At 43.0% G+C, this 21,422-nt stretch overlaps 1 long non-coding RNA gene and 1 pseudogene across 7 annotated transcripts in view; one reads left to right on the top strand and one right to left on the bottom strand.

The window, feature by feature from the left end:
- The window catches only part of LOC106506477, an 81,433-nt pseudogene that overhangs the window by 28,517 nt on the left and 31,494 nt on the right, over positions 1 to 21,422 (top strand). The window lies entirely within an intron of this gene.
- On the bottom strand, positions 4,163 to 9,950 carry LOC102159225. The gene is made up of 3 exons (XR_002339600.1): positions 6,979 to 9,950; positions 4,747 to 4,888; positions 4,163 to 4,413 (listed from the first exon to the last, which is right to left on the bottom strand). It is a non-coding gene; the product is annotated as an uncharacterized LOC102159225 (long non-coding RNA).

Below are 21,422 nucleotides of genomic sequence, written 5' to 3'. Positions count from 1 at the left end.
CACCTACTCATTTTCCCTTCCCCCACCCCCAGCAACTGCCATTCTACTATTGGCTTCTATAAATTTGACTATTTTTGGTTTCACAAGTAAGTGAGATCATAGAGTTTGTCTTCCCGTGTCTGGCTTATTTCACTTAACATAATGTCTGCCACATTGTCACAGATGGTAGGATTTCCTAAATTTTTTAGGGCTAAATAATGTCCTATGTATGTATATACCTCATTTTCTTTATCCATCTGTTGATGGACATTTAGGTTATTTCCATATCTTGGTTATTATGATAATGCTGTGGTGAATATGGAGTGTAGCTTCAAGACTCTAATCTGAATTTCTTTACATAAATACCCAGAAGTGGGATTGCTGGATCATAATTCTATTTTTAATATTTTGAGGAACTTCCATACTGTTTTCCATTATATCTGCTTTGGGAGAAAATGTCCTTTACATGTCATTGTTAGGGCCATTTGGTCTGTGATGTTGTTCAAGTCCACTGTGTCCTTATTTACATATTTTGCTTTTTAGGGCCACACCCTTGGCGTAGGAGGGTCCCAGGCTAGGGTCGAATTGAAGCTGTAGCCGCCCGCCTATGCCATAGCCACAGCAATGCCAGATCTGAGCCTCATCTGCAACCTACACCACAGCTCATGGCAACGCCAGATCCTTAACCCACTGAGTGAGGCCAGGGATCAAACCTGCATCCTCATGAATGCTGATCAGATGCCGAGCCACGAAGGGAACTCCCACTGTGTCCTTATTGATTCTTCCTGAGAAGAGGGTGCCAAAGTGAGTGTGCCCATTGGCTGTACACTTCCTTTCTTCCTATGTCCCCATTTGAGAGCAGGTAGCTGGAGTTTACTTACTGGAAGTTTTTTTCCCTAAAGAAATTGAACATGCAAGGAAAACTGGGGGCTCCTAGGTTGTGTGCCTATGCTTTTCAGTTATGTTTTTTATCTTCTAAAATAAAGCTTGTTGGGAGTTCTCTGGTAGCTCAGTGGATTAAAGATTTGGTGTGTTGCTGCTATGGTGTGGGTTCGAGTCTTGGCCTGAAAAGTTCTGCATGCCAGCGGTCGTGGCCAAAAAAAGGAAATAGCTTGAATATATTATTTAAAGATGAAGGTATTCAGTGACTATATTGTATAAAGATGAAGGTATTCAATAATCTAAAAAGCATTATATAACTCAAAAATCTATAGAGTGGTAAGAGGTAGATGTAGGAGAGCTAAAATCTCCGTAGTGTAGAACAGCCGACAATGATGTTTAGAGTTTATAATTCACCAAAAGGTCCATAGTACAAGCCTGTTATCTAGATTTATAGGTAACCAAGAGAAGGACTAATAGCTGACTTAAAAATGGTTGTATCTGGGAAGCAAGACCCAAGTTTGAAGGGAAGGGGTGAAATCTATGTATATCTTGAACTTGGATTAAGAAATAAAATTGGGCTGGTATGTTATTTCATAGAGTTATGTTCCACAGGGGAGAGTTAACTGCCTCAGGGACCACAATGAAAGTCCAGTTGTGCCAGCAAAGAGGTTACTCAAAGCAGCAGGGAATCCAGAACATCTGGTAATACCAGGGGTCTCTGGCAGGTAGGTCAAGGTGATGCCAAGTAGGAGGTCGCTGGCATCAGTGGAGTCTGGCAGGTTACCAGGGCAAGGAGTTAGGTGTCATAAATCAGCCGTTAGCTCCGGAACTTGGTATATGAAGAGTCCTAGGTATTGGGCTAGAGCTGTTGACATCCCTTTGCCTGTGGTAAGTCCTAGAGCGAGGGCAGGCTGAGCCTAGGCAATGCACAGGACAGAGGCAAGCTGCAGGTGCTAGTTCTAGCCTGGGCCTGACCTTGGAACCTGAAATTCCTTGAGGGAATCTGCTCATTTGGATTGGTGGAGGTAATACAGCCTTAAATGTCACCTCTTGATCCAGGGGAGGCTGACTGCAAGATTTCCATTCCTTTGTCACTGCTGGATCCTAAAAGGAGACACATGTACCTCCAGAGGGGCTATGGGGACTGTTTGGCAGCTGCATCACTTAATTAAAAACATATAGGTGGTTTTCTATATAACCCTTATATTACTATGGCCACAGGACTTAATGGGTTTCACACCTGATGGAGCCTTGTCTCAATTGAGGAACCTCTGTGCTGCTCTCAATGGAAGATGAAGTCATCAGAGGGCTCATGATTGCTGCGGAGAAGCCCCCTATCTCTGGTTATGTCCTCAGTGCTCCACATCTCTGGCCTGAGGAATCAGAAGTGCTAGTTCCCTGGCCACATGAGCCCCAGCTGCCACACTACACCCCCTCCCCCTCAATAGCTCCACTGACAAGGTCCAGCCATTTCCCTGATCCCAATCCTTCAGTTCCTGATGCTGAATGGCCACCTGTGGTACAAGTCCCTATCCATGCATGCATGCTTGCCTCCAAAACATCAGGAATTTGAGGGTTCCCAGGCCATGGCACAGTGGCTGAGCATCATTTTGGTCTGACAGCCGGTCCTGCTCAGACATTGTGCCCTATTCCTGTAACCAGCTTCAGTCAAAGCCCCTACTTCCACTAAGCTGGCCTCTTGCCCAGTCCCCTTTGCTCGAATAACTGCATTTGTGATTTGTCCAGGACTCTGCTTGTTCTCAAACCTGAGCACCCCTTTATAGTTGCTGGCTTGCTCTTGAACCCTCATCCGGAGTCGTGCCCCTTTACTTGATTCTGGAGAACTTTGATAAGGCTCCATGCAGATCCTTTGCAGGAGGCCTGTTCCTAACCCTCTTCTCCTTGTAGAGCCTTTGGGGCACAGCCAGATCTCAGGCTTGTGTCCCTGGTGTCTTGGTGCTTCTGGACATTATGCCCCTGGACTGGATGTGTACCCCCAACCTCTGGGCCCTTAGCACCTGCCTTACCCTGAAAGCTCACTTCATCCTCCAGGAATCTACTTCTCCTGCTGCTGCTTTGGATCTTTCCATTCCCTTGGCCTTATGCCTACCCCTTCTCAATGCAAAAAGTGACTGAGGCATTCCCGTTGTGGCTCAGTGGGGTTAGGAACCCAACTAGTATCCATAAGGATGAAGGTTTGATCCCTGGCCTTGCTCAATAGGTTAAGGATCCAGCATTGCCATGAGCTGTGGGGTAGGTCACAGATGTGGCTTGAATCCCATGTGGCTATGGCTGCAGTGTAGGCTGGCAGCTGCAGCTCTGATTCGACTCTAGCCTGGGAATCTCCTTATACAGCAGGTGTGGCCCTAAAAAAGTGCAAACAAAACAAAACAACCCCCCTTCCCCAAAAAACCCACAAAACACTGAACAGAGCAATGGGGAGAGAGGTGCTGCACTAAAGGTTAATAGTCTATTTCAGGGAGAAATGTAACCCTGAAGCCCTAGTTGAAACTTGGATAATGTTTTACTTTAGAATCAATATGAGCACTGATGTTCCAAACTAGCTTCCAAGTTCTTAAAAGTACAGCTGTTGGTAAATGTACTCATTACCCAAATAATACTTGTTTATTATAAAGTTATAAAATACGCATAGAGGAAAAGAAATGTTTATTTATAGTCTACTCCTGTGGGCTCAGTGGTTTCCAGTGCTGTTTGCTGATCATTATTATATGGAGAGCTTGTTTCTGGCCTATAATCCAGCACTACTGAGTCAAAGTTTTCAAGTGGGAGGGCTGAGCATCTGTATTTAAAAAAATTCTGATGCAGCAGGTTCACTAATTTGAAACCATACATCCATATAGAATCACTGTTAACATTTGGGAAATTCTACTACTTTCTCTGTTTGCAAGTATTTTTAATTTTATAAAAATTTGGGATAATATTGTGTATTACAACAAAACTCAATTGCTTTAAGCAAAATGTTTATGGCTCATAAGTGAAAACTCTAAGGTTGGTTCTGACTTGTAGAACTACTCATCCAGGCCTTCTGATACCTTCACCATCTTTAACTTTTTTGGTAATTAAGGCCCTTTCATCCTTAACTACTCTAGGAAGAAAAGATTCAGGAATTGTTCTCATTAGCCGCTCTTTCATGATGTGCCAAAGGAATGAGGAAGTTAGATTTGATCTGATTCTCTTTGGCCCGTGTGGGTTGGAGTCAGTGCCACTTGAAACATGTGGAGTTATTTTTCCATGAGAAAGGGAAATTCTATTAGTGGAAGAAAGAGAGATGGACATGTGCTAATCAGTCAAAAAGAAGATTTATGAGAGTTCCCGTCGTGGCTCAGCAGAAACGAATCTGACTAGTATCCATGAGGATGCAGGTTCTATCCCTGCCTTGCTCAGTGGGTTAAGGATTTGGTGGTGCCGTGAGCTGTGGTGTAGGTTGCAGACGCAGCTTGGATCTGGTGTGGCTGTGGTTGTGGCGTAGGCCAGCGGCTACAGCTCTGATTCCACTCTTGGGCTGGGAGCCTTTGTGTCGTGGGCACAGCCCTAAAAAGACAAGAAAAAGCATTTATGCAACACACACTCCACAGATCTGCTTCCTGCTGTTTCCACCTAATAGTGTACACACATCACTTTATCATTGACTGTTCTTTGGAAATCTGATATTTTATTTCCATTTAATATTCTACTTTATATCAACACTGTTATTAACTCCCTGTTTTAGTATAAATTATACCACAATTTAGCAGCTTAAAACAACAAATTTATTGTCCCACACAGTTTCCGAATGTCAGGAAACTTAAAGTGCCTTAGCTGGGTAGCTCGGGCCCAGGATCTGTCATGATGTAGGGGTCAAGCTGTCAGCTGGAGCTGCCATACTTGAAGACTTGACTGTGGCTGGGGGATCCTCTTCCAGGCTCATTCACAAGGCTATTGGCTGGAGGCTGCAGTGTCTCACCATATGGGCCTCTCCACAAGGCCATTGCACCCCCTGGCTTCCTACAGAGTGAGTGAGCCGTGACTGGGAGAGAGAGAGAGAGGAGTGGGGAGAGAAAAAGAGAAGAAAAGTACAATTTTATAATAGCCTAATTTTGGAACTGAAACATCACTTGCACTTTATTCCAGAGGCTAGAGACCTGCCTGGGGCAGTATGGGAGGAGATTAGACAAAGGTGTGGATACCAAGAGGCAGCGATCATTAGGGGCTAGCTTGCATGCTCTCTGTCACAGATGCCCTTCCTTTACTGTCAGATAATCAAGTCGGTTCCAATTAGTCACAAGTTTAAATAATATAATGAACATATAGGATAGTAAGCATTATATTTATTTATTTACTTTTTGGGGCCACACCTGCAGCATATGAAAGTTCACAGGCCAGGGGTGGATTTGGAACAGCAGCTGCTGGCCTACACCACAGCAACACAGGGTTCAAGGCACATCTGCAGCCTATGCTGCAGCTTGTGGCAATGCCAGATCCTTAACCCAATGAGTGAGGCCAGGGATTGATCCAACATCCTCAGGGGAACTATGTTGTGTCCTTAACCTGCTGAGCCACAACAGGAACTCTGCATTACAGTTAAAAGTGGGGGAAAAAATTAAAGTGTATTTGATTTATAGTGTTGTACCATTTTCTGCTGTACAGCAAAATGACCCAATCATACATATATTTACATTCTTATATCATTCCACCATCATGTTTTATCCCAAGAGATTAGACATAGTTTCCTGGGCTGTACAGTAGGACTTCATTGTTCATCTATTCTAAATGTAATAGTTTGCATCTACTAACCCCAAACTCCTACTCTATTCCATTTGCTCCCCCCTCCCTCTTGGCAACCACAGTCTGTTTTCCATGTCCATGAGTCTGTTTCTGTTCTGTAGATGGGTTCATTTTGCTATATGCTAGATTCCACATATAAGTGATATCATATGGTATTTGTCTTTCAGACTTACTTAACATGAGAATATCTAGTTGCATCCATGTTGCTGCAAATGGTATTGTTTTGTTCTTTTTAATGGCCAAGTGGTATTCTATTGTATATACATACCACATCTTTTTTTTTTTTTTTTTTTTTTTTTCTGTCTTTTTGCCTTTTCTAGGGCTGCTCCCTCGGCATATGGAGGCTCCCAGGCTAGGGGTCTAATCGGAGCTGTTGCTACAGGCCTACGCCAGAGCCACAGCAATGTAGGATCCAAGCCACATCTGCGACCTACACCACAGCTCAGGGCAACGCTGGATCCTTAACCCACTGAGCAAGGTGAAGAATTGAACCTGCAACCTCATGGTTCCTAGTTGGATTTGTTAATCACTGAGCTACAACGGGAAGTCCTATACCACATCTTCTTAATCCATTCATCTGTCAATGGACAGTTAGGTTGTTTCCATGTCTTGGCTATTGTGAATAGAGCTAGAATGAACATAGGGGTGCATGTATCTTTTTGAGTGAAGGTATTGTCTGGATATATGCCCAGGAGATTGCTGGATTATATGGTAGTTCCATATTTTTTTTTTTTTGAGAAATCTCCATATTGTTTTCCATAGTAGTTGTATCAGTTTACATTCCTACCAATAGTGCAGGAGGGTTCCCTTTTTTCCACACCCTCTCCAGCATTTGTTTTTTGTAGACTTGTTAATAGTGGCCATTCTGACTCATGTAAGGTAGCACCTCACTGTAGCTTTGATTTGTATTTCTCTAATAATTAATGATGTTGAGCATTATTTCATGTGCCTGCTGGCCATCCATATGTCTTTTTGGAGGAATATCTATTTAGGTCTTCTGCCCCCCCTTTTTTGAATGGGTTTGTTTTTTAAGTTGTATGAGTTGTTTGTATATTTTGGAGATTAAGCCCTTGTCGGTTGCATCATTCGCAACTATTTTCTCCCATTCTGTGGGTTGTCTTTTTTTTTTTTTTTTTTTTTTTCCCTATGGTTCCCTTTGCTGTGCAAAAGCTTGATAAGGTCCCACTGGTTTATTTTTGTTTTTATTTCTATTGTTTTGGGAAACTGACCTAAGAAAACTCCTTTGATTTAACACAAACATAATCATATCCTGGTCAAAAGAGGAGATTCCCTATTGTTCCAAGGAGAACTTGGTGAATCTGTTGAGCTTACATAATGCGAAGGTGTATGAAAGGTTCACTCTCTGGCAGTGCCTCTGGGGCCACCATCGTGTCCTCTCAGCCCACCTCTGGTTTGAGCTGTGGCTGTGACGGGCAGGTCTTATTGACTTTTGTTCTTGCTTTGTCCTTTTCCACGTTCTGCTTTGGCTTTTCTGCAAGTGCAGCTGAGAGGTGTTAAGAGTTAAAGCCCATGGGGCAGCGCTTGGGAGAAGGCATCAGAGAATTCATTCCACCTTCCATCCTTCAGGTGAAGCTTTATGGGAAAATTTTGCACACTCAGAAGCCCCAGCTGAGCTGGGCCTCCATTGCCTATGGCAGGGAACTTGGTAATGTTCCCGGATGTGACCTCTCCCTTCTTCCCTGCTTCACTCTCTGAGATCACACGCTCCTGCTTTCTGGTATAACCTCAGATAAGCTCCTTGCACCAAGTGCTTAACTCAAGGTCTAGGTTTCAAGAGAATACTAAATCAAATTAGCAGGCTTTTATAACTACATAGCAATCATCGCATTGAATTAACTGAAGTCCCAGAGAAGACCAGGGGTTCTTTGCTATTCTATGAAATATGTGGGACATTGTATCCATTCTGTGTCTTACGCTTTTGGATTAACAACCATCATTTCCTTATTTCCTTTACTAATAAACACAGTACAACAAGCGGCATAATAGGTGCCAGTAGAAAAACACTGCTTCCCAGAGAGGAGTTTTTCTAAGTTACATGATGGATCTAAGTGACTATTTCTTTTTCTTGGGTGAAAAACCCTTGATATTTTGAAACATATAACTTATAACAAATCTAAATTATCCTGGGCAAATAGAAAGCATCTGTTCTATCAATGCCCTTCATCATCTTTGTACATATTTTTACAAATTATGGTGATACTTTATGTCATAGAAATTTATATGAAAAACTTCTGAGTATATCAACATGTTATCACTGTTTAAAATCACTATGCTTATCTCTAAACTCAAATTGTACACCTTAACTATACACAGATTTTATATGCAGAAAAATTAAAAAACTACTATAAAATGGAGGAGGATGTCTATTTACTCATATAGAGACAGGATAGTTTCAAATTTAGATTTTATCCTCATTAAAATTCTCAACATTCGAAAAGAATGCATAGCCAGCCTCCTAGAACAGCTGTTGATTAAAACATTTGTGTCAGAAATAAACTGAAAATACAATTCCCAAGGGACTTGGTAGAACTATAATTATAAATTTAACATGACTCAATGTGTATTAAAAGGTTAAAGTGAAATGCATATGCAAATGCTAATTTTTAATTTTTATTTTTTGCTCTTTAGGGCTGCACCCGTGGCGTATGGAGGTTCCAAGGCTAGGGGTTGAATCAGAGCTATAGCTGCTGGCCTACACCACAGCCACAGCAATGCCAGATCAGAACTGTGTCTGCGGCCCATGCCATGGTTCATGGCAATGTCAGATCCTAAACCCACTGAATGGGGCCAGGTATCGAACCTGAGTCCTCACGGATACTGGTAGAGTTCGTTATCACTGAACCACAATAGGAACTCCCTGGAAATGCTAATTTTTAAACACCGAATATTTTGGTGAAGGGAGAAATACTTCCATCATGTAAGGAACCACTGTTACATTTGGATTTTTAAAATATTGGATTATCTGTTGAGTCATAAACAACCCGTGTTCCTAAAATGAATTGACAATTTTAGCTAAAAGCAAAAAATCCTTCAGAGTCTGTGTTTGTAGCATTAGAGTAGGCAAATGAAGATGCAGGGTTTTTTTTGGAATACACTCAAAGAATCTTCCCAGACTTATTATTACTTTCAAAGACCTTGAGTATTTGAAGATCCCAGATTGGAGTCACTGATTTAGATCCCATTTCTATTTCTTAGACGTCTCTCTGGGTCATTTGGTGCCAGTCAAGCCTGGGACCTGGTAATTCAAAGTGATCACCAGCTATCTGATAACCTAGATCATAAAGCCTCAGGGAGAGGGCCCTGACCCTTGGGAGATGACTTCACAGACAAGTCCACGCCCAAGGTACAAGGGAGGTAACTTTTTCCCTGGATTCTACAAAGGACGCGTTTGATTAGCTTTTTTAGACTGAAGTTTCCCTTTGTGAAGTCAGAGCTGGCCCGTTTGCTGCTCTGCATGTGCTGGGGCCTGATCGTAAGCTGGCTTTATCTTAAGCTTTACTTCAAGCTTGAGACAGAAACTAAATTTTCGTCTTTGTGGTTTCTACTCTGCCTTCCCTTAGTCCTGCCCCCAACTTGCCCTCTTCCCACCCCCACCTCCAGCCCCAGCCCTGCACACACACATGCTGGTCTCTCTCCGGTGGAGGGACGTGAGACATCAGGAGAGCCCAGTATACGGTCCTTGGCTTCTCTTTCTTTCTCCACACGCACACAGGTGCGCACACACTCACGCACTCTTTGTACTGAGGAACAGGAAGTGTTCTGAGGACGCTGTTCACCAAGCACAAAGTCGACAAAGTGCTTTTCATTTTTGAAATTGAATGGTTCCGGATGTGGGGTATACCTCGAGAAGAACTAAATACCAGATCATGTTTGATTCTTTCTGATCTTTTCTTTCCCATTGAAAGGGCTTAAGTGTTGAATTCACAGTTTTTAGAATGAAAATTATCTTTCTCTAGATAAAACACTTGGATTTTTAAGTTGTTAGGTTTGGTCCTTAAAATTTGCATTTAAATTTTAAAATTTAAAACTCACATTCCCCTCACCCCCATTCCAATCCTACCTTAAAAAACATTCTTCCATTCCAAGGACAGCTCTGCTGCACTGTCTGTCTCTTCTGCTGTGTTTCCCACTGACCCTGAGTTCTCTGTGTTGTAAGGTCAAATGCTTGAGAAAGAATTTGATAAAAGAGCCAAGAGGAGGAGTTCCCGTTGTGGCTCAGTGGTTAATGACTCTGACCAGGAACCATGAGGTTGGGGGTTCGATCCCTGACCTCACTCAGTGGGTTAAGGATCTGGCATTGCCAGGAGCTGTGGTGTAGGTCGCAGACATGGCTCAGATCCCGTGTTGCTGTGGCTCTGGCGTAGGCCGGCCGCTACACTCCGATTCGACCCCTAGCCTGGGACCTCCATATGCTGTGGTGCGGCCCTAGGGGAAAAAAAAAAAAAAGCCAACAGGAACTTAAAGGTTTTGAGCTCCATTTTCCTCACCTTTGACCCAGCTCCCCAGAGGATCTGGAGTCCAGCAGGACTCAGGTAGACCCACCAAAGATGTGAAGCTCACTGGCCTTGCTTTCTCCGCCTCAGAAGAGTCATCTTTTTTCCAGGTCCTGGACTCCCCAGCAATCTGAAGTTCAGTGACTGACCACAGCTTAATTCATGACAATAGTAAGCAGCACTGATCATCTCTGGTGTTGGGGCCATGCACTAGCTATATTACATCTTGTCTCATTTAATCCTCAAGGTATCCTATGCAGATTATGATGTGAATTTATGGGTGATGATGAGGCTGAGGTTTTTGAAGTCCAGGGGCTTATCCCAATCGTTCAGCTCTTAGAGCCTGAATTTGATTCCAGACTTTGAAGCGTGTGCCCTTCAGGATACTGTGAGAAGGATCACATTTCTCAGGGGTTGCAGGACAAGTATCCCCATGCAGCCCAATGGAGTAGACTAAGATACTGCTGTGCCATACCTTAGGTGTGTGACTGGGAAAGTGTCCTAATCTTTAGGACACCAGCATTATTCTCTACAAGGTGAGGGGTTCAGTTACATCTCAGCGCCTGCTGTGCCAGGTGCTGTTGTCTTCTGATTCTAGACAGAGGGAGGAAGGAGGCGTTGCCTCAGCAAGCTTCTGGGCTAGGCAAAAATTAAGTAGGGAGGGGGAAGGCCAAGCAGGTTTTCCTGCATTCTTGCAGCCTGGACCCTGATGAACTGCACACACAGATGATGTGTCCCCGAGGCAGTTTAGGGACAGGTCTGGCCACAGCTCCAGGGATCATTGTCCTGTTGGCTCCAGTTGGTGAGTGAGAGCAGCTCTCCTTTCCTATGTGGGAGGCCCTGATCTGAGCTCACAGGGCCCTTCCTCCCCATGTCCTCCTCTTTCTCTCGAGTGCACCTGCTCCTGACCTGAGGTCCCCACAGGACTCTCTACCCCTCACGTGGGAGTCACCAGTGCCAGGGAGTTGGTGGGGAAGGAAAGTATTGGGTTCTGGATGCCACCCAAACAGATTCTCCTCCTTGCTACTGGGAGCCAAACCCTTCTGCTACCCAGAGCCTCATGTTTCTGGGCGAACAAGGTCCTCTTTCCCGCTCTTCGTGCACCCCTGGCCTTGTCACCTGAGCTTCATCCAGAGCAGTGAACGGTGCTTACCTAAGCGTTCTGCACCCAGTTATACAATTCCCCCAGGAAAATTCTTTCCTGAAGCCTGGGTCCAATGAAGTCTGCTCTCTGAACACACAAACAACGATAAATAAAAAAGCTGTCATCGAAGCAGCTTCATTTGCCTGACATGCAGCAAGCCACACTCTGAGATGCTGAGGTTTGCAGCAGAGAAAGTTTATTCACGAGGCAGCCAAGTGAGAAAATGGGAAAACAAATCTCAAATCTGCCTCCCTGAAGATGAGGAGCTCAGGATATTTATGGGATAAAGCTGAGGTCTGAGGAGCTTGAGGGAAGGTGATTGAAACAAGAAAATGTGAGGTAATCCTTGTGCAAGCAAACGACAGACTTTTGCAGGAGCTGCATGTTCAGAATCTGGGGGTGTTAGCACCTTCTGAGGGTGAGTTTTTGGCCCTCTGATGTCAAAAGGGCATGGAATGAACACGAATGTTCTGTTGGAGGGTTGATGGTCTGGTCTTAACCAGTCCTAACAGGCTCTATCTGCCACTGGACTCAGCTGACTCCCAGTTCCGGAAAAACGGCTTGGGCAAACAAACATCTTATGCTTTAGGCTACATGACATTTGGAGGACATGCAAGTGCTTTTTGTGTGTGTGTGTGTCTCTTTTTAGGGCCACACTGGCAGCATATGGAGGTTCCCAGGCTAGGGGCTGAGTTGGAGCTGTAACCGCTGGTCTACACCACAGCTACAGCAATGCTAGATCTGAGGTGTGTCTGCAAATTACACCACAGCTTGTGGCAGTGCTGGATCCTTACTCCACTGAGCGAGGCCAGAGGTTGAACCTGCGTCCTCATGGATGCTAGTCAGATTCGTTTCTGTTGAGCCACGATGGGAACTCCTGTAAGTCCCCGGCATTTTAGTAGCAGCCTTAGGTAGGTTATCTAATTTGATTTACTCCTTACCACCCTGTGAGTCAGCTAACATTACCCTTGTAGCTTATAATTATTGCTCAGCGTTTAAGTTGCCCAGTTACCCAGCTAGTAAAAGGCAGAGTATTTAAACCAGTTTTCCTGACTGAAAGGAAAAACATTGCCTTCCCAAGGGTATTTATCATGACCTTGCTCTCTTAGCTCAAAATTCAAACACACATTCTGATCAGATAGAGTGTACAACGGGGCTCTCTACGAGAGTGTTGGAGGTCAGATTGTCTCAAATGAACTGGGAGCCATGTTCATACCCATATTTCACAATGATCTCTTGTCCCGCCTCCCACACGTCCCAGTTTGGTGGGTGGGTATCCACTAGCCATTAGGAAGGAGGTGACATGATGAAACAAGTCACCCAAAACAGGCTGTGTCGTGTTGTGCTTACCTCTGGGGGGTGAATAGAGGGCCTCACATTGTGGAGCACCTAGAGAATTTTCCTGTCACTATTTTTAGGAGGAATGTTAGCATATGTGATTGTTATTTTGACAAGCACTCTTCCTTTTTTCTTTGTTTTTTTTTTTTTTTAGGGCTGTACTCGTGGCATAAGGGGGTTTCAAGGTTAAGGGATCAAACTGGAATTGTAGCTGCCAGCCTACACCACAGCAACTTGGGATCCGAGCCATATCTGTGACCTACACCACAGCTCATGGCAATGCCGGATCCCCGACCCACTGAGCTCAAGGCCAGGGATTGAACCCACAACCTCATGGATACTAGCTGGATTATTTCCTCTGCGCCGCAATGGGAACTCCTCTTTTTTCTTCTTGAGAAGGTACCAAAGGCCCAGTTTTGCAGCAGACTCAAAGCCTAACTTTGTCAGCAGCACTGTGTGACTGCCTGTTAACTGCTTTTCTCCTCTTTAATAATAGACTTTGCTTTTAAATTTTCATTTTATAATGGTTTTTATTTTTTCCATTATAGCTGGTTTATAGTGTTCTGTCAATTTTCTACTATATAACGAGGTGACCCAGTTACACTTACATGTATACATTCTTTAATAATAGACTTTGTTTTTTTTATTACTCAAATGAATTTATCACATCTGTAGTTGTATAATGATCATAAAAATCCAATTCCACAGGATTTCCATCCCACAGTCCAAGCACATCCCCCACCCCCCAAACTCTCCTCCAGAGACCATAAGTTTTTCAATGTCTGTGAGTCAGCATCTGTTATGCAAAGAAGTTCAGTCTGTCCTTTTTTCAGATTCCACACATCAGTGAAAGCATTTGATGTTGGTGTCTCATTGTATGGCTGACTTCACTTAGCATGATAGTTTCTAGATCCATCCATGTTGCTAAAAATGCTGGTATTTCATTCCTTTTAATGGCTGAGTCATATTCCATTGTGTATATGTACCACCTCTTCTGGATCCACTCCTCTGTTGATGGACATTTAGGTTGTTTCCATGTTTTGGCTATTGTAAATAGTGCTGCAATGAACATTGGAGTACATGTGTCTTTTCAAGTCATGGTTTTCTCTGGATAGATGCCCAGGAGTGGGGTTGCTGGATCAAATGGTAGTTCTATGTTTAGTCTTCTGAGGAATCTCCATACTGTTTTCCACAGTGGTTGCACCAATTTACCATCCCACCAACAGTGTACTAGGGTTCCTTTTTCTCCACACCCTCTCCAGCACTTCTTGTTTGTAGACTTTTTGATGATGGCCATTCTGGCTGGTGTAAGGTGGTTTTGATTTGCATTTCTCTAATCATGAGTGATGTTGAACATCTTTTCATGTGTTTCTCGGCCATCTGTATGTCTTCTTTGGGGAAGAAAGCTGCAGAAGTTGTTTATGAATTTTGGAGATTAATCCCTTGTCAGTCGATTCACTTGCAAAGATTTTCTCCCATTCTATGGGTTGTCTTTTCGTTTTGTTTAAGGTTTCCTTTGCTGTGAAGAAACATTTAAGTTTGATTAGGTCCCATTTGTTTGTTTTTGTTGTCAATACTCTTAAGAGGTGGATCTAAGAAGATGTTGCTGTCGTTTATGTCAGAGAGTGGCCTATGTTTTCCTCTAAGAGTTTTATAGTGTCTGGTCTTATATTTAGCTCTTTAATCCATTGGGAGTTTATTTTTGTGTATGGTGTTAGGGAGTGTTCTAATTTCATTCTTTTCCACGTGGCTGTCTAGTTTTCCCAGCACTGCTTATTGAACAAGCTGTCTTTTCTCCATTGTATATTCTTGCCTCCTTTGTCATAGATGAGTTGGCTGTAGGTGTGTGGGTTGAATTCTGGGCTTTTCATCCTGTTCCACTGATCTATATTTCTGTCTTTGTGCCAGTGCCATATGGTTTTGATGATTGTTGCTTTGTAGTATAGCCTGAAATTTGGGAGCCTGATGCCTCCAGCTCCATTTTTCTTGTTCAGGATGTCTTTGGCTATTCTGGGTCTTTTGTGCTTTAAAACAAACTTTAAAATATTTTGTTCGAGTTGTGTGAAAAATGGCCTTGGTAATTTGATAGGGATTGCGTTGAATCTGTGTATTGCCTTAGGTAGTATAGTTATTTTGATAATATTGGCTCTTCCAATCCACGAGCATGGTATATCTTTCCATCTATTTGTGTCATCTTTGATTTCTTTCATCAGTGTCTTCTAGTTTTCAGAGTACAGGTCTTTTGTCTCTCTTTTTTTTTTTTTTTTTTTTTTTTTTTTTTTTTTGTCTTTTGTTGTTGTTGCTGCTGTTGTTGCTATTTCTTGGCCGCTCCCACGGCATATGGAGGTTCCCAGGCTAGGGGTCTAATCAGAGCTGTAGCCACCGGCCACAGCCACAGCAACGCGGGATCCGAGCCGCGTCTGCGACCTACACCACAGCTCACGGCAACGCCGGATCGTTAACCCACTGAGCAAGGGCAGGGACCGAACCCGCAACCTCATGGTTCCTAGTCGGATTCGTTAACCACTGCGCCACGATGGGAACTCCAGGTCTTTTGTCTCTTTAGGTAGGTTTCCTCCTAGGTATTTTATTCTTTTGGATGTGATGGTAAACAGGATTGCTTCCCTAATTTCTCTTTCTCATCTTTCATTATTAGTATATAGAAATGCCATTGATTTCTGTGCATTAATTTTGTATCTGGCGACTTTGCCAAATTCATGGATGAGCCGTAACGGTTTTCTGGTAGAGTCTTTAGGATTCTCTAGGTATAGTATCATGTCATCTGCAAATAGGGATAGTTTTAATTATTCCTTTCCAGTTTGGATTCCTTTTATTTCTTTTTCTTCTCTGATTGCTGTGGCTAGGACTTCCAAAACTATGTTGAATAGTAGTGGCGAGAGTGGACATCCTTGTCTTGTTCCTGATCTCAGTGGGAATTCTTTCAGCTTTTCACCATTGAGAATGATGTTTGCTGTGGGTTTATCATATGTGGCCTTTATTATGTTGAGTTAGGTTCCCGTTATGCCCACTTTCTGAAGGGTTTTTTTTTTTAATCAGAAGTGGGTGTTGGATTTTGTCAAAGGCTTTTTCCACGTCTATTGAGAGGATCATATGGTTTGTATTCTTCAGTTTGTTAATGTGGTGTACTGCACTGTTGGATTTTTGGATATTGAAGAACCCTTGCATCCCTGGGATAAATCCCACTTGATCATGATGTACAATCCTTTTAAGGTATTGTTGGATGTGGTTTGCTAGTATTTTGTTAAGGATTTTTGTATCTATATTCATCAGGGAAATTGGCCTTTTCTTTTTTTGTGATATCTTTGTCTGGTTTTGGTATCAGGGTGATGGTGGCCTCATAGAATGAGTTTGAGAGTGTCCCTTCCTCTGCAATTTTTTGAAATAGTTTCATAAGGAGAGGTGTTAGCTCTTCTCTAAATGTTTGATAGAATTTGCCTGTGAAGCCATCTGGTCCTGGACTTTTGTTTGTTGGAAGTTTTTTAATCACAGTTTCAATTTCAGTTCTTGTGATTGGTCCATTCATTTCTGTTTCATCTTGGTTTGGTCTTGGAAGATTGTACCTTTCTAAGAATTTGTCCATTTCTTCTAGGTTTTCCATTTTATTGGCGTAGAGTTGCATGTAGTAGTCTCTTATGATCCTTTGTATTTCTGTGATGTCTGTTGTTAGTTCTCCTTTTTCATTTCTAATTTTATTGATTTGAGTCCTCTTTTTCTTGATAAATCTGGCTAAGGCTTTATCAATTTTGTTGATCTTTTCAATGAACCAGCTTTTCATTTCATTGATCTTTTCTATGGTTTTCTTTGTTTCTATTTCATTGATTTCTGCTCTGATATTTATGATTTCTTTCCTTCTAACTTTCAGTCTTGTCTGTTCTCTCTCGAGCTGCTTTAGATGTAAAGTTAGCTTGTTTATTTGAGCTTTTTCTTGTTTCCTGAGGTGGGCTTGTATTGCTATAAACTTCCCTCTTAGAAGTTTGGGGAAGCTTTTGGGGAGTTCCCGTCGTGGCATAGTGGTTAACGAATCCGACTAGGAACCATGAGGTTGCGGGTTCGATCCCTGCCCTTGCTCAGCGGGTTAAGGATCTGGCGTTGCTGTGAGCTGTGGTATAGGTCGGATCCCGTGTTGCTGTGGCTCTGGCATAGGCTGGCAACTACAGCTCAGATTCGACCCCTAGCCTGGGAACCTTCATATGCTGCAGAAGGCAGCCCAAGAAATGACAAAAAGACAACAACAACAAAAAAGAATGGCTTTTAATGCATCCCATAGGTTTTGGAGTGTCATATCTTTGTTGTCATTTGCTTCTAGGTATTTTTTAATTTCCTCTTTGATTTCTTCAGTGATCCATTGTTTGGTAGCATGTTGTTTAGTCCCCACGTGTTTGTGTTTTTTGCAGTTTTTTTCTTGTTGATTTCCAGTCATACAGTGTTATGGTCAGAAAAGATGCTTGATATGATTTCAATTTCTTAAAGTTACCGAGGTTGGACTTGTAGCCCAGGATGTGATCAGTCTTAAAGAATGTTCCATGTGCACTTGAGAAGAATGTGTATTCTGTTGCTTTTGGATGGAATGTCCTATAAATATCTATTAAGTCCATCTGGTTTAATGCATCATTCAGGGCCTATGTTTCCTTATTGATTTTCTGTCTGGTTGATCTGTCCATTGCTGTCAGTGGGGTGTTAAATTCCCCCACTATTATTGTGTTATTGTCAATTTGTCCTTTTCAGGTTGTTAGCAGTTGCCTCATATATTGTGGTGAACCTATGTTGGGTGTGTAGATATTTAAAATTGTTATATCATCTTCTTGGATTAATTCTTTGATCATTATGTAATGTCCTTCTTTGTCCCTTAAAATATTCTTCATTTTAAAGTCTATTTTGTCTGATATGAGTATTGCTACTCCAGCTTTCTTTTGATCCCCATTTGCATGAAATATGTCCTTCCACCCTCTCACTTTCAACTTGTATGTGTCCCTGGAAATGAAGTGGATCTCTTGAAGGCAGTATATATATATATACATGGGTCTTGTTTTTGTATCCATTCAGCCAGTCTATTTCTTTTGGTTGGGTCATTTATTCCATTAACATTTAAGGTAATTATTGATATGTATGTTCTTATTGCCATTTTATTAATTGTTTTGGGTTTGTTTTTGTTGCTGTTTTCTTCTTCTTTTGTTCTCTCCTCTTCTGGTTTGATGACTGTCTTTAGTGTTGTATTTGAGTTGATTTTTCTTTGTTTGTGTATCAATTGTAGCTTTTTGGTTTGCAGTTATTCTGAAGTTTTGATATAAGAGTCTATATATACGAGATTGTTTTAAGTTGTTGGTCTCTTAATTGCAAGTTCATCTCCTGCATTGGTACCCACCTCTTCTCATGATTTCTGATTTTGGTGGCATAACTGTGCGTGGATGATTTCATATCTTTACTGTATATATACCTTTACTGGTGAGCCTTGTCATTTGTGGTGTTTTTGTTTCCTGTTGCTGTCTTTTCTGCCTAGAGAAGTTCCTTTAGTATTTGTTGTAGGGCTCGTTTAGTGTTGCTGAATTCTCTCAGCTTTTGCTTATGTGTGAAGGGTTTGCTTTCTACTTCAAATCTGAATGAGAGCCTTGCTGGGTAAAGTGATCTTGGTTGGAGGTTTTTTCCTTTCATCACATTAAGTAGATCATGCCACTCCCTTCTGGCCTGCAGAGTTTCTGCTGAAAAATCTGCTGATAACCTTATCAGGGTTCCCTTGTATGTTATTTGTTTCTTTTCCTTAGCTGCTTTCAATATTTTCTCTTTGTTTCTAATTTTGGTCAGTTTGATCAATATGTGTCTCAGTGTATTCCTCCTTGGGTTTATTTCATATGGTACTTGTTGTGCTTCCTGGATTTGAGTGAGTGGTTCCTTTCCCATGTCAGGGACATTTTTGGCTATTATTTCTTGGAATATTTTTTCTGTCCCCTTCTCTCTCTCTTCTCCTTCTGGCACCCCTATAATATGGATGTTGGTGCGTTTAACATTGTCCCAGAGTTCTCTGAGACTCTCTTCATTTGTTTTCAATCTTTTTTCTCTTTTCTGTTCCACACCCATAATTTCCACTAATCTGTCCTCCACCTAACCTATTAATTCTTCTGCCTCCTGTATTCTGCTGTTGGCTGCTTCTAGTGAATTTTTAATTTCAGTTATTGTATTTTGCATCTCTTCTAGCTTAAGTTTGATATCTTGTATCTCTTTGGTCATTGATTCCTGTAAGTTATCCATCTTTGCCTCCAGTTTATTTCCAGTGTCTTGCATCATCTTCAGCATCAATAGTCTAAAGTCTTTTTCCTGGAGGCAGAGACTCTCCTTATCACTTAGGTGATTTTCTGGGGTTTTTCCTTTCTCCCTCATCTGAGTTATAGTTCTCTGTCTTTTCATTTTTATAGGTTTTTGGTGTGGTGACCTTTTTACAGATAATATTTGTGGCCTCTCTTCTGGGTCTGCTTCCCTTGTGGCTCAAGTCAGTATGGGGGGGGGGGGGCTTACTGTAGGCTTCCTGATGGGAGGGGCTGATACCTGCCCACTGGTGAGTAGAGCTGATTCTAATCCCTCTGGTGGGTGGGGCTTAGTCTCTGGAAGGGATTAGAGGCAGCTGTGTGCATGAGGGGTCTTTAGGCAGCCTGTTTACTGAGGGGTGGGGCTGTGATCCCACCTGAATTGTTGTTTGCCCTGGGGCTTCTCAACCTGACTGATGGGTGGGGCCAGATTTTCCCAAAATGGCCACCTCCAGAGAAAGGCAAGCTGCTGAATATTCCCTAGAGCTTTGCTATCAATGTCCTTCCCTCACAACAAGCCATGTTCACCCCTGTTTTCCCAGGAAGTCCTCCAAGAACTGCAGTCAGGTTTGACTCAGATTCCTATGGAGACTTTGCTTTGCCCTGGGACCCAGTGCACGTGAAAGTCTGTGTGCGCCTTTTAAGAATGGGGTCTCTGTTTCCCCCAGTCCAATGGAGCTCCTGCACACAAGCCCCCCTGGCCTTAAATGCCAGATGCTCTGGGGGCTCTTCCTCCCAGTGCCAGATCCCCACATGTGAGAGTTTGATAACGGGCTCAGAACTCTCACTCCTGTAGGTGAGTCTCTGTGAACCAGTTAGTCTCCAGTCTGTGGGGCTTCCCACCTGGGAGGTATGGGTTTGTTTATATTGTGAAATCACCCCTCCAACCTCTTGATGTAGTCTCCTCTTTTTCTTCGGGAGTAGGGTATCTTTTTTAAGGTTTCTGGTCCATTTTGGTGAAGTTTGCTCAGCCTTTAGTTGTGAATTTTGTTGTTCTTAGGAGAGAAGTTGAGCTCCAGTCCTATTCTACCGTCTTACAAATGGGTCCTAATAATAGACTTTGTAAAGGAAGGTGATTAACCCCAAAAGAACCTCTGATGGGGAGTTCCATCATGGCACAGCAGAAATGAATCTGACTAGGAACCATGAGGTTGCAGGTTCAATCCCTGGCCCCACTCAGTGGGTTAAGGATCTGGTTTTGCAGTGAGCTGTGGTGTAGGTTCCAGACGTGGCTCAGATCTGGTGTTGCTGTGGCTCTGGTGTAGGCCGGAGGGTCCAGCTCCAATTAGACCCCTAGCCTGGGAACCCCCATATGCCACAGGTATGGCCCTAAAAAGAGACAGAAAAAAAAAAAGAACCTCTGATGGGTGGGGTTTCTTGTTCCTCTGAAATCACGCACCAGGTGGGCACCCATCTCCTCTAGGAGTGAGTAAGGTTAATCCTGGGCTTAAGGAGAGTCGGTGGTGAGCACCCCAGGTAGGGAGGACCTGACAAACTCAGGGATGCTGGGACCTTTCTACCCCAACTCAGGTATCTTCAGGATTATACCTGAGGCAGGAGGCCCAGGCCCCAGGGAGACTTAAAGAAATAGCTAGATGGTCTGCTCAAGAGTGCCTTCTGTTCTCTTATTGCCACAGACTGAGATCTGTGACCATCCACTTTCTGTTTTCAATTCTGATCCCTGGGCTCTTCCTCCTCTTCCTCTGTGCCCTGAGAGGGGAGGAAACACAGAAAGAGGAAGAGTGATGCCGTGAAGGACACGCAGAAGCTCTGCACAGTCCAGGGGCTAAGGGGATTGGCTCAGTGCTTCTCACTGGGGTAGGGCGTAGACATTCTGAGGGTAGATTCTTTTTTTTTTATTTTTTTTATTTTATTTTCCCACTGTACAGCAAGGGGGTCAGGTTATCCTTACATGTATACATTACAATTACAGTTTTTCCCCCACCATTTCTTCTGTTGCAACATGAGTATCTAGACAAAGTTCTCAATGCTATTCAGCGGGATCTCCTTGTATATCTATTCTAGGTTGTGTCTGATAAGCCCAAGCTCCCGATCCCTCCCACTCCCTCCCCCTCCCATCAGGCAACCACAAGTCTCTTCTCCAAGTCCATGATTTTCTCTTCTGAGGAGATGTTCATTTGTGCTGGATATTAGATTCCAGTTATAAGTGATATCATATGGTATTTGTCTTTGTCTTTCTGGCTCATTTCACTCAGGATGAGATTCTCTAGTTCCATCCATGTTGCTGCAAATGGCATGATGTCATCCTTTTTTATGGCTGAGTAGTATTCCATTGTGTATATATACCACCTCTTCCGAATCCAATCATCTGTTGATGGACATTTGGATTGTTTCCATGTCCTGGCTATTGTGAATAGTGCTGCAATGAACATGCGGGTGCATGTGTCTCTTTTAAGTAGAGCTTTGTCCGGATAGATGCCCAAGAGTGGGATTGCGGGGTCA

The sequence above is a fragment of the Sus scrofa genome, chromosome 16 (assembly GCF_000003025.6).
Source record: "Sus scrofa isolate TJ Tabasco breed Duroc chromosome 16, Sscrofa11.1, whole genome shotgun sequence".
Taxonomy (NCBI): Eukaryota; Metazoa; Chordata; class Mammalia; order Artiodactyla; family Suidae; genus Sus; species Sus scrofa.
This window is presented reverse-complemented; position numbering and strand designations above follow the sequence as displayed.